We start from the raw sequence: 13387 nt of genomic DNA, 5'->3' as shown, positions 1-13387 counted from the left end.
GGGAAAGACATAATGGAAAGAGTGAGGGATAGAAATAGTGGAATTGATCGATAAGCTCCCTATCTTGCTCTCTGTGTATAAGTGTTTGTGCATTTGTGTGTGTGTGTGTATTCATGTGTGTTCAAAGGAGCAGGGGCCACATGGAAACGTCCCACATTTTGCTGACAGGTTTAGGAGGCAAAGCAAATTCAACCCAACTGACACTCACAGCAGGATTAACTGGGATAATGTCAGTGTCCGTAGAGAGCCATGAAAGCACAAAAGTGGACGTGACTAACGGTGGGCAGTCAATGAAGGAAAGCATCTTATAGAATGTGACAGCTGAACCGACAATCGTGGGCTGGGTAGGATTTTGCCAAGTAAAATGCCTATAGAGAGAAAGTGAGGACTAGGTGTAGGGGCTTGTTTTCAAGGCTCTAGAATTTTTTCTATGCCTCATCAGTTCCTGACATCTATGGGACGATTAACTCTGCAGCCTTATCATTTTTAATTGTGTGCTTTCTTTTAGAGCTGGTATTCTTTTGATTCAGGTAGCCTATTTTTAGATCCTGCTTTATGTTATTAATAATTACAGCAGAAAATGAACTTCATAGAAATTAAATGTCATTTTATTTCTTATCTTTAATTAGCTATGATGTGAGCATGCAAGATACATTCAAAATCTACTCTGTTGAGGGGCGCCTGGGTGGCTCAGTGGGTTAAAGCCTCTGCCTTCTGTTCAGGTCATGATCCCGGTGTCCTGGGATCAAGTCCCGCATTGGGCTCTCTGCTCAGCAGGGAGCCTGCTTCTCTTCCTCTCTCTCTGCCTGCCTCTCTGTCTACTTGTGATCTCTGTCTGTCAAATAAACAAAATCTTAAAAAATAAATAAAATAAAATCTGTCAAATAAATAAAATAAATCTACTCTACTGAAAGGATATGTTGCATGGATCTAAGTGTATTAAAGGAAAGGAGAATCTGTAAGACCGTATGGAAATGTTTTTATTAATTTTCAATTTTTAGGGATGCCTGAGTGGCTCAGTCAGTAAGTGTCTGCCTTTGGCTCAGCTCATGATCCCAGGGTCCAGGGATCGGGTTCTGCATCAAGTCCCACTTTGGGAAATATTGCTGGATAGTCACATGCAAAAAAAAAAAAAAAAAAATTAAGGTGGATCTTTACTTCACAAGACATAGAAAAATTAACTTTAAAAAATTAATTCAAAATGGGTCAATGACTTAAATATTAGAATTAAAACCATAAACCTTTCAGAAGAAAGTGTACAGGTAAATCTTCATGACCTTGGCAATGGATTCTCAGATATGACACCAAACTTATGAGCAACAAAAGAAAACATACAGGGGTGCCCGGGTGGCTCAGTTGTTAAGTGTCTGCTTAAGGTTCAGGTCATGATCCCGGTGCCCTGGGACGGAGCCTGGTCTCCCTTGCCCAATCCCCCTATTTGTGTTTCCTCTCTCGCTGTGTCTCTCTCTTTCAAAAAAATAAATAAAATCTTAAAAAAAGAAAATAGAGATAAATTGTACTTCATCAAAACTATAAACTTTTGTGTTTTAATGGATTCTATACAGAAAGTAAAGAGACAACCCATACAATGGGAGAAAATATTTGCGAACTATATTATGTATGTATGTTTGAATGTATCTATCTACATCTCAATTACTCAATAATAAAAAGACAACCCAACTAAAAACTGAGTAAAATACGTAAATAGACATTTCTCCAAAGGATATACTTAAGTGGCCAGTAAGCCCATGAAAAGATGTTTAACGTCATTAGACATTAGGAAAATGCAAATCAAAAGCAATATCATGGGGCACCTGCCTGGCCCAGTGGGTGGAGTGTGGGACTTTTGATCTTGGGGTTGTGAGTACAAGCCCCACGTTGAGTGTAGCGATTTCTTAAATAGAAAAAAAAAACCCTATAATATCACTTTCTATCCACAAGGACGGTTATAATAAAAAATATAATTACAAGTGTTGATGAAGCTGTGAAGAAATTGGAACCCCCCAAAACTGCTGGTGGGAATGTAAAATTGTTCAGTCAGGTTTTTTTTTATATAAAATACATCCTTTAGTCAAAACGAGTTTACATGTTGACACTTAAGGCTAAACTAGAATTAGAATAAATCTGTGCAAATTAGAACTGTATTAAGGACCAAGCAGATAATTACTGGTTCATATAATGTAATAGCAAGAATTCCTGCAAAATAGGAGATCCAACTCCCATGGTAAGATCTCTTAAACAGTTTGGCAGTTCCTCAAGAAGTTAAATACAGTTATCATCTTGGTATGAGCTAGTGATCCCACACCTAAGTATATACCCAAGACAGCTGAAAATAAACATCCACATGAAACTTACACATGAAGGCTCATAGCAGCATTATTCATGGTAGCCAAAAGATAGAAACAACCTAAATTTCCATCAATAAATAAATGGATAAATAAAATGTGGTATGTCCATACAATGGAATATTACTTGGCGAGAAAAAGCAAATGAAGGGAAAGAAAGAAAGAAAATAAAATGAAGGACTGTTCTACGAGGTGGATGAACCTTGAAAAACAGTATGTTAAGTGAAAGATGCCGCATCCTGGGGTGTCCAATACAGGCAAGTCCACAGAGGCAGAAGGCAGATTTGTGATGGCCCCAGCGGGAGTGGAGACTGATTGCTAACCGGTACCTGATTTCTTTGGGGGTGGAAAGTATTTTGGATTTAGGTTATAATTGCATAATCCTGTAATCATACTAAAAACCACCGAGCCGTGCACTTCAAAAATAAAGGGATTATTTTCTCGTGCAATTTTCTCAGCAAGCAGCTGGAGATCGTTGGGGAAGTTAACACGCAGCGCTCAATATAATGAAAACTGCCTACCTCTGTGTCATTCATTACATGCTATCTTCATCTCTGTCACAGCCCACAGTGACGGTTCAGCAGCTCTCCTTAACAGGGTCTACTGTCGTACCTAAGTCCCTGCGCTGGGTACCGTCACAGCCCCATCAGGCTAAGACCACCGGGGACAAACGAGTAGTTGGACAAAGTCAGGTTATTGGCCCATTATAATGAGAAAAACCACATAGAAGAGTTATTCTGGAGCCTCTCCAAACAGGGAAAAGTAGTGTTATTGTGGAGTTTGGGGGAAGAATGGAAATCTGGGTGAAATTTAAGTGAAACACTATTTCAGGTGCTTAAGGCAACACAGGGTGAGTGTCAAAGTGTCATTATCAGGTCTGGACCGTGAAATGGACACGGGATCCTATTTCCTTGGAAACCACTAAGTTAAGGTAAGTGTGGACGCTTGTGTCCAGACAACTTTATTGGAACTTCTGCACCTGGGTTGTTCCCCAAGTTTGCTTCTCTGTGTCAGACCCTCTTAATTCCTCCAGGCAAGACTGGGATATTTTACTTTTACTGGAATAATTTCAAACAGCAACGTTACTGGGAGTCTGATTTTAGAGAAGAAATTTTCTCTGTGACCAAGAACACAGTAGTCACTCTAAGAAGGGGGCCCAATGGTGCTTTGCAGGTGGCATGTGTCCTTCGGAGAAATCATGCTTACTGTGAACTCTGGGCTGTCTCTCTCTGTGTCTGTTTTCCCAGCCTGGTGACCTACCTCACCTCCTAAGGAGAAATGTCTCCCACCCGTAAGGTGGCTGATTTTTTCCTTCCTTATTATTGAGGGGGTGTTAAGGATTGATGCAAGGTTGTTTGTGCTCTTAGACCTCTGGAGGCAAGAAAGGCAACACTTTAAGGAGGGACCAATGCATTGGTTCGGTCCCTCTGCCTTTTTCAGTGGTTTTCAGGGCCCTGGTTCAGCAGGTCTGAGTTAGCTCTGCTGAAGGACAGGCTGGACCCCAGAGCTGCCTTGTTTCTAACAAGGCCATGCAGGGAACTCTGCTGTTACTGGATTCCAGAATGTTCCTTAGGGAGATACACATTACCACCAAGCTCCCACTACAGTGACCAGGCCAAGAAGGCACAGCCTAGACACATGCTTGGTCAGGAGCTGAGGGGTGTGGCGGGAGGAGGTCCTGCCTCCGCTCCTAGGGGTCCTGGGAACCGTATTCATAACTTGTGAGTGGCCCCAGTGAGCTGGGCACCCTTGTCCTCTTGCGTGACCTTTGTGACTACAAAGGCACACACCCATTTTGTCTCTAATTGTTAGAAGTGGTCTTTGCGAGCTGGGCCACCTTACGGGTGGGAGACATTTCTCCTTAGGAGGTGAGGTAGGTCTCAGGGAGGGCTTCAGACTAGATACCAGCGCCTCAGGTATCTGCAAACCCAGCGGTGGGTGAAGTGGCCTCATCGTGCAGGAATCCAGCTGCTTGGGGTCTGCTCTGAGGTTTGGGAGGGGAGTGGAAGTGTAGCAGGAACTCCACCAGTCCCTGACGCCCAGAAGCAAGGGTGTCATTTGGAAAAAGAGTAAATTGACTACAGAAGGGAAAACTCAGTAGCGAGACGCGTTGCCGGAGATAGCATGCCCTCTAAAAATATATTTGGTGAAACAAGAAATTGTTGGTAGACTCCAGAAATTGCCAGTTTTCAAGCTTACGTCTAAGGCGAACGCTGCTTTCCACAGGTTCCAAGAAATACTGTTCACCCATTTCTGCACCTTTCTTTTCTTCTCTCCCAAGGGAGAGAAGATCATGACCCTCTATCTTTCCCTGATGGGTGAACTGTCTACAGCTCGGACAATCACAGTAATGTTGATGACGGAGAGCATGAAACGAAGGCACTCGTGTGCCCATAGACTGCCTAGCTAATTGTAGGTCAATACTCAGTAAATACTCATTAAATCGTCATCGGTGGCAAGTCATTGCACAAGTATTTGCTGAGTGCTGGTGAATAACATGATTTTGTGAGATGCCTAATGAAGCTGTAAGGGGACATCATCCCCGCCCTTAATGTGTTTTTGTTTTCTGTCTTGTTGCTGTTCTTGCACCGTAAGGAGAGGCATCACGCTTCACCTGCGGGAGAGGGGTGGGTAGTAGACAGCCCCAGTGCTCCATCAGAAGCCCCGGACACTAGTTTTTGCTTTGTTAGGAACATGATGTTTTTATGATCTCGGATGAGTCACTTGAATGTCTCAGTATCATCTGAACAAATAAGATGGTCAAATTCGATTTTTATACCTTATTTATTTTTAAAGCTTTTGTTTATTTTTTGACAGAGAGAGAGAGAGAGCGCGCACACGAGTGAGCCCACGCACAGGCAAGGGGAGGGGCAGGCAGAGGGAGAGGGAGAAGCCAGCTTCCAGCTGAGCAGAGAGCCCAACAGTTCCTCGGGCAGGGCCCATCCCAGGACCCTGGGATCATGACCTGAGCAGAAGGCAAGACACTCATCCAACTGAGCCACTCAGGCGCCCCTAGATTTTCATACGTTAAAGAGCTCTGCCAACTGTAGAGTGTGGTTGGGGCTGAGACGCAGTGAAATTGACTAGATATGCAAGGGTGGCCTTCCTGTTCTACTTAAGGTCTGTATTCTAGGATTGGTCTACAAAGTCTTGTTCACCTTCTTTAAGGGTGGTCAAATCTTCAGAAACCCAGCTTTTGAAACCTAAACTCATCTGAACTGTTTTTTTTTTTGTTGTTGTTATTGTTGTTCATTTTAAAGATTTTATTTTCTTAAGTAATCTCTACACCCAACGTGGGGCTCGAAACCACGACCCTGAGATCAAGAGTCACACGCTGTACCGACGGGGTCAGCCAGGCGCCCCTGGAAATGTTAATTGTAAGAAAGCTGAGTTATTTATTGCTTTTTCTAGGACAGGACACCATCAACACCAGCCAGAAAAAATTGCCATGGTTTCTTGCTGAGGAAGGCATCAGACCTTCAAAAGTAGCTGATTCCAGCCAGCCGCTGTCATCACACAAGAAGCTCTTGCGAACTGACCTGCCATGTAAGAAGTGAGTAATGTCTTGTCTTCCCTCCCCTCCACCTGTCGACCACGTCAGGGCTCACCCATCCTCATCCTCTACCTGGTTTTAAAGCTTCATGCAATGCGTTAGCCAGACAGATCAAGGTTGAAAGGGTTTTTGTTTGTTTGTTTTTTTGTTGTTTTTTGCTGTGACTGTTAAATTTTAATTGAAAGTTAATTGATTTTTCTAGGAATGAGCCTCTAAACGTGGCCACAGCTCAGTGATACTGACCCACCACCCACCGTCTCTTTGCTGAACCGAGGTAAACACAGAGCAGATAAGGCAAACTGAGAATCATCAGAGGAATAAGGCCAACGCAAATTTGCAAGCAGAATACATTTGCCAGTCATGAGAACTTGGAAAATTATCGCTAAGCCTTCTTAGCCTTTTCAAATTATGTAAGGTTGAATTTCTCAAAGAGTTGTGGGAGAAAGGCTTTCCAGACCCAGATCAGTGCGTCGCCGCTGTGATTCAGAGGATCCGGGAGTTCTGAGCAGCTTGGTAACCCCAAAGCTGAGAAGAGCAGTCCCTAAACTTTTATGTGTGTGTACTACTAGGGTAGCTTGTTGAAACACATATTCTAATTCTTTGGTCCAGGGTGAAATTGAGATTCTGCATTTCTCACAAGCTGTCAGGTGATGACAACGTGGCTGGTCTTGGGACCTTATTTTGAGTAGCATGGTTCTGATAGACTTACCCGACACGGGGAAGGCAAATGAGCACAAACCTTACCTGTGCGTTTGACCAGGAATGTCTATGGCCAGGCATAGGATTTTATGAAGCTAAGTGCTGCCTTTGACCTCTACTGTGAGTGCACCACAATTCAAGCGGTGGGGTAAACGCATGTATTTTTTTCTTAAAAACAAAGCTGAAAAGCCATGGGCACATGGGCAGCAAGAAGGATATTAGATCGAGTGTTTCTAGAAAAAAGGTGGAGATCAGTGATATGGCAAGGCATGAATTTTGTTGCTATGTCTAATGTATGGATAATGTTATTAATTTAGCCTAAGGCGTCAATGATTTCTTTTTTTTTTTTAAAGATTTTATTTATTTATTTGACAGAGAGAAATCACAAGTAGGCAGAGAGGCAGGCAGAGAGAGAGAGAGAGAAGCAGGCTCCCCATCAAGCAGAGAGCCTGATGTGGGGCTCGATCCCAGGACCCTGAGATCATGACCCGAGCTAAAGGCAGAGGCTTAACCCACTGAACCACCCGGGCACTGCAATTTCCTTTTAATATAAATGAAACATAGCTCTGCTGACCACATTGAAATGAATTTCTTCAACTTGACTTAATGATGGGAAAATTAGGGATGATAATGAGAAAAGGCAGTGCTTCTTTTCAGGATGGGGTCATTCATTCATTCATTCAACAATGACAATGTATTGAGACCCTTGTGATGGGCCAGGTGCCGTGGAGGGCGCGCTGTGCTGGGAGCTCAGTCTCTCCGTGAAAGTCTGACATTCACTGGGAACATATTGACCCCAAACAGCTCATATTAAAATGAATTAAAACTGTGATCCTGGAAGGAGAAATTAAGCATGCTCTGGGAACACTGAAACTGGGGCACACGACTTAATGGGTGTGTGAAAAAAGGCTTCCCTAAGAAGGTGATGTTTGAGTTGAGAGCTGAAGGTTTGCTTGGAATGATCTAGGTACAGGTGTTGGTGTTGGAAGGCACCACAGGAGGGAAGGAGGTTGGCGCATGTGTGAGGTTATCCATGTGTCAATACAGAGTCTTCCCCCATCTGGGGCTTGATGCAGGGAGGCATGGTGTAATTACTGCTGATGTGAAGACTCCCAGGACTTTCATATATATGCCTGGCCTGGGGTGGCCTCAGGTGGAACTCGAACCTTTCTCCTTCTCAGTCCCCCTGACACCCAGCCTGCGGACCCCGAGGGACATGGTTCACATTTAATGCAGATATGACTGTCTCCAGAACCAGTCTTTGGGGGCGCTATGTCGGACGGAAAAGGGGGGAGGGAAATCTCGGTGAGTCAGTGTATGCTTGGGTCATGGAGAAGCCAGGTCTTTTGCTCCTCTTTCCTCTTCTCAATGATATTTTTCCTGCCCCAGGTTCCAAAACATAGATGCTGCGGAAATCGGCCTGTAGTGAGATATCTGGCCACCAGGAGGCAGCACGAGACCATAGCTTTCCCGGAAGATTAAGCAAGTTCCAATCAGCAAAGCAGGATCTCGGGGTTTCTAATAAAGTCTGCATATTAGAATCATCTGACGAACTTTCATAAAATCCCAGGGGCCTGGGCTCCATCTCAAGCCAGTTGCATCTTATATCCCTGGGAAAGGGGGCACAGACTTTCAGTTTCTCCAGTGATTCCAATCTGCGAAGAGAGTTGACAACGACTCATGGAGAACACTGAATCCTGAAAACTGTAAAGGCTTTTGGGAATCACCTAGTCTACCCTGATTGCCCCATTCCACAGCTGCAGGAACTGAGGCCAGAAACAATAGGCTTAGGAATTGCTGGAAAACATAACCCAGGATCCTGACATTCAGGCAGTTCTGATTCCTCTCAGGCCTGTGTGGTTCCCTGTTCAAGGAGCTCCTGTTGGTGGAAACCTTCAGAATCCATCTATAGAAACCAACAGGAGAGCAACCCCAACTGTCTGTGGGCTGAGGTTCAAGGCCTGTGTGCTCTTGGATACCAGGGGAGTGAGGGCAGCTACAGTCCAGGAGGGCTTCCCTGAGATGAGGCAGGGGTAGAGGACTGGCTGGGTTTTAATGACCCATGGATGGTAGGGGCCCAGGACAAATGATGGCCACTGCTGGGGTCCCTGACCCGGTATGAGTGAGGCAAAGGTGAGGCCCTGCAGAAAGTGGGAATTACCACTACAGAGAGACATGGAGGCATAACCTACAGAGAGAGGGACATCCAGAAGGAGGAACTGGGAAACAAGGCCTTTCACGAAATATTCTAGATCTCAGTCTGGGTCCAGTGAGGAAACACGGACAGTGTTTGAGCCTGAGAGGGTCACAGGAGAGCGAGCCTCAGAAAGATGCCACTGGGGTCGGAGGGGTAAAGGCCCAAAGACAGAGGGCAGCATGTGTAGGGGCCTTGTCCAGGGACTCCTTTAGGATCATCCTTTTCCAGGCCCTCAGAACGTAGACAGGATGTGACTTTTGGAAGATGTCCTAGCAGGACCGGCCGAAGAGAATGTAAATAGAAGAATTGCCCTCAGCGGCGACTTGTGAGGACGGGGATGGCAGAAAAGACACAGACTAAACAGAGTCCTTTGGAAGGTAGCAGGGGCTGCATTCCAGAAGCTTCTCAGACAGTTTATGGGAGTGTCAGAACTGCGTTATCCCCAGAGGAGCAGGACAGAGTGAGGGAACCCCTGGGTCCCCTGCTCTTTTCTAGTCAGGATATTCTTGGGGATCCTTAGAAACTCCACCTTGAGAAAGCCCTGGAAACCCAGCACCAACCTTCCAACCTCATGTATCTTTAGGCTTTATGACACGGAGGCCGCTCTTCACCACAGTGTTGTCTGCCTGCTTCCCCCCAGCCTGGCCCACCTCTCTGGGGGATTCCGGGCAACTCAGGAGTCATGTGCACTACACGCCCCTTCTTGTCAGATTTCTCCCCCAGTAAACTCTATCTGTATTGATACCATATGGCGCTGGTATGGTGCACCCTTGTCCTTCTTTTTTTTTTTTAAAGATTTTATTTATCAGACAGAGAGAGGGGGAGAGAACGAGCACAGGCAGACAGAGTGGCAGGCAGAGGCAGAGGGAGAACCAAGCTCCCTGCTGAGCAAGGAGCCCGATGTGGGACTCGATCCCAGGACGCTGGGATCATGACCTGAGCCGAAGGCAGCTGCTTAACCAACTGAGCCACCCAGGTGTCCCCACCCTTGTCCTTCTTCCATGACATCTGGTCCCCACACAGGTGCATGCTCCATCTTTCCCAATGCTGGGTGTCTTTGCAAGAGAACTTGAACTAGGCATCCCCAGGGATGGGTGGGTAATATTTTGCTTTTAATTATCCATGTTTTTATATGGGGGAGCAGGGAGGAGCCAAATAATACTGTTTTCTACTTGCAAAGCAAGACAAACCTTTCAAAACATCATCTCTTTCAACGTTCACCGGAGCCTTCCAGAGTCAAGATGTGCCCAAGGGAACTGCTACCTAGGATGACCCCATCTACTTGGTCCAGCCAATCCCGTAGGGAAAGGGTGTTTTCTGTAAAGAACTGCCCAGAGGGTAAGCTCTTTCCTCACATTGGAACCTGGGCTGCACTATGAGACAGGAACACCTAAACCACTAAGTATTAGGGAGTTATTCCAATAATTATGCAGCGTTGAGACTTTACTGACACCAACATCCTTTGTGCACTTTGGGATGCTATAAGCAATCAGCTGGTGTATTCGTAGACTCTGGATCGTTTCTCTTTGGGGGGTCTACCTTCCCGGGCCTATTTTCCTGTTAATCAGGAAGATTTTGCAGCTCTTCAAAAAGTCACCTTCTCAAGGTGACATCATGGCTTTCCCCTTAAGATTTGATCCCCTGGTCTTCCAAATCACACCTGTCTTCCACTTGGCTTGGGGTCCATGCATGGCTGTCTTCATAGAATTGGATGCAGGTGTTTGCCCGCACTAGCTGCTCGCTGGGAGGTTTGGTCATAACTCTCAGGGGCTGAGGACTCACCCTCATTTTCCCTTTCTTTTACAACAGCCAGAAATCTGCTTTTATTTTCCTATTATAAGATTTATTAAATTAGGGTCCATGGAATCAAATACACATATGGCCTCCAAGGGGGTCAATCCAGTGAAATTTACACAAAATTTTAAATATTTTATTAGAGTGAGAGAGAAAGAGAGCACAGGCAGGCAGAGTGGCGGGCAGAGGCAGAGGGACAAGCAGGCCCCCCGCCCCCCAGCAAGGAGCCCGACGCGGGACGCCATCCCAGAACACTGGGATCGTGACCTGAGCCAAAGGTAGTCGCTTAACTGACTGAGCCACCCAGGCGTCCCTACACAAAATTCTGTATGTGCATGTTTCACTAAGGGAAAATGACTAAGAACTTATGGCTGAGACTTTGCAACTGTTGAACAACCCTTGGCAAAGGTTGGTTTTTCTCCACAGTAATGGTGACAAGGTGACGATGTCTGGCATCTCCAGTTTTATTTAACATTATGCAAAAAGGCATAGAGATTGGCAAACTTTATTTGCAGATGACATGATCATGTACATAGAAAATCCTATGGAATCTTGAAAAGAGATCTACTAGACTACTAAGTGCATTTGGCTAAGTCACAAAATACAGGGTCAATATACAAAAATCGGTTCAATTTCTATACACTAGTGATAAGCAACTGGAGATGGAAAAGTAAAAAAATACCATTTATAATAGCATCTACAACACATATATTCAGGGAAATTTTTAATTATATGCAAAACATGTACAGGACAAACTCCAAACATGCTGAGAGGAAATAAACAGAGATATACATCAGGGTTTAGGAATGGGAGGCTCAATACCGTTAGGTGGCATTCCTCCCCAAGTCGAGTTACGTATTTGATGTGATCCCAATCAAAATTCTAGCAGGATTATTTTTTGGTCTTTTTCTTTTTATTCAGAAGTTGGCAAGCTCAAACTTATATACAAATTCAAAGGTCAAAGAATAGCCAAAAAATTGTGGAAAAGAACAAAGCTGAGGGATGTAATCTGCCCAATTTTAGGACTTAATGTAAATATATAGTTATCTAAGAGATTACGGTACATTCAAGTATAGAAATAGAACTCAGTGGAATAGTCTAGAAATGGTTATCTAATACACATGTATGATACATACAATACACTGTGCACACACACATACACACACTTAACTGACTTTCAGTTAGAGTTCCAAAGTAATTCAATGGAGGAAATGGCGTATTCAGAAGATACTGCTGGCAAATGGTATACTTGCTTGGAAAAATAAGTGAATCTCAAGTCTTTTTTTTTTTTTTTTTTTAAGATTTATTTTAGAGACAGAAAGAGCATGAGGGGGAGGGGCAGAAGGAGAGGGAGAGAGAAAGAATCTGAAACAGACTCCAGGCTGAGCACAGAGCCCGATTGAGTGCTCAATCCCACAACACGGAGATAGTGACCTGAGCCGAATCCAAGGAGTCAAACGCTTAGCTGACTGCGCCACCATGTGTTCTGTGAATCTCAACTCTTAATTCACATCACACAAAGGTGGACTTAGAGTCACAGAACTAAATGTGAGAGTTAAAACCACAAAACTTAAAAAAAAAAAAAAAAATTGAGAGCACAAGCAGAGGGAGAAGCAGCCTTCCTGCTAAGCAGGGAGCCCGCTGCGGGGCTGGATCCCAGGGCCCTGGGACCATGTCCTGAGCTGAAGGCAGAGGCTTAACGACTGAGCCACCCAGGTACCCCATAAAACCACCAAACTTCTAAAACATAGGAGAAAATACTTGTGGGTAAGCAAAGATTTCTTGTGGAGGAATAAAAGGCATGAACTATAAAAGTTGACAGATGGGCTTCATCGAAACAAAAAATTTCTACCAAAAACATTAAGTGAGAAGGCAGAGCACCTGGATGGCCCCATCAGTTAGGACCCCAACTCTTGGTTTTGGCTCAGGCCATGATCTCAAGGTCCCGAGATCGAACCCTGTGTGGGGATCTGCGCTCAGTGTGGAGTCTGCTTGAGATTCTCTCTCCCTTTCCCTGGGCGCCCCCTCCCCCAATAAATAAGTCTTAAAAAAATGAGAAGGCAAACTCAGGGACTAGGAGAAAATCTTTGCAATACACAGATCTGCCTAGGGCTTATACCCAAAATTTATAAAGTCCTCGTATAACTCAATAAGGAGACAAACCAACCAATGAAAAATGGTGTGGTAAGGATTCTGTGGTGACCCCAAGGACCACCCATGTCTTTATATAATCATCTCTTCCTTGAGTATGAGTGGGATCTGTGAATATTAAGGATGTCGTTCCCGTGATTAGCACATCGTATTATATGTCAAAAGGCATTTTGACAGATATAATTAAGGCCACTCAAAAGGAAGATTATCTCAGGTGGGCCTGAGATAATCAGGTGAACCTTTAAACCAGGCTCATGAGGCAGCCATAGATCTTTTCTGCTGGTGTTGGAGTAAAACACCAGGAGTTCCGTAGCCACAGGGAAAGGCATTCTGCCAACCACCACATGTGCTTCGAAGGAGGCCTGAGCCCCAGGTGGGACTCTGGTGCTGCCCAGCACCTTGGCTGCAGCCTGGAGACCGGAGGGGAAGACCCACCTCAGCTGTGCCTGACCCACGGTCACTGTGAGTCAATAAACATACTTGGGTTTTTTTTTTTTTTTTTTTTTTTTTTTCAGTTTAACCTGACAAACTTGCGATCTGAGGAAAGCTAACACAATAGGCAAATGATGAACATACACTTCACAAAAGAAGACATGTGAACAGCCAGTAGGTCCATGAAAAGATGGTCAACAGAGGTCATCCCCAGAG

At 44.7% G+C, this 13387-nt stretch overlaps 1 long non-coding RNA gene across 2 annotated transcripts in view; it reads left to right on the top strand.

Annotated features, from left to right (window-relative positions):
* Window positions 1-13387, top strand: part of LOC132021559 (uncharacterized) — a 35811-nt gene that overhangs the window by 15757 nt on the left and 6667 nt on the right. For both annotated transcript variants that reach the window (XR_009405392.1, XR_009405391.1), the window contains 2 exons: window positions 5757-5898; window positions 6101-6172. This is a non-coding gene — a long non-coding RNA (uncharacterized LOC132021559). The remainder of the gene's footprint in view (window positions 1-5756; window positions 5899-6100; window positions 6173-13387) is intronic.

This window comes from Mustela nigripes, chromosome 1 (genome assembly GCF_022355385.1).
Source record: "Mustela nigripes isolate SB6536 chromosome 1, MUSNIG.SB6536, whole genome shotgun sequence".
NCBI classification, from domain to species: Eukaryota; Metazoa; Chordata; class Mammalia; order Carnivora; family Mustelidae; genus Mustela; species Mustela nigripes.
Note: the sequence above shows the minus strand (reverse complement) of the source record. Positions and strands in the feature narration are given on the sequence as shown.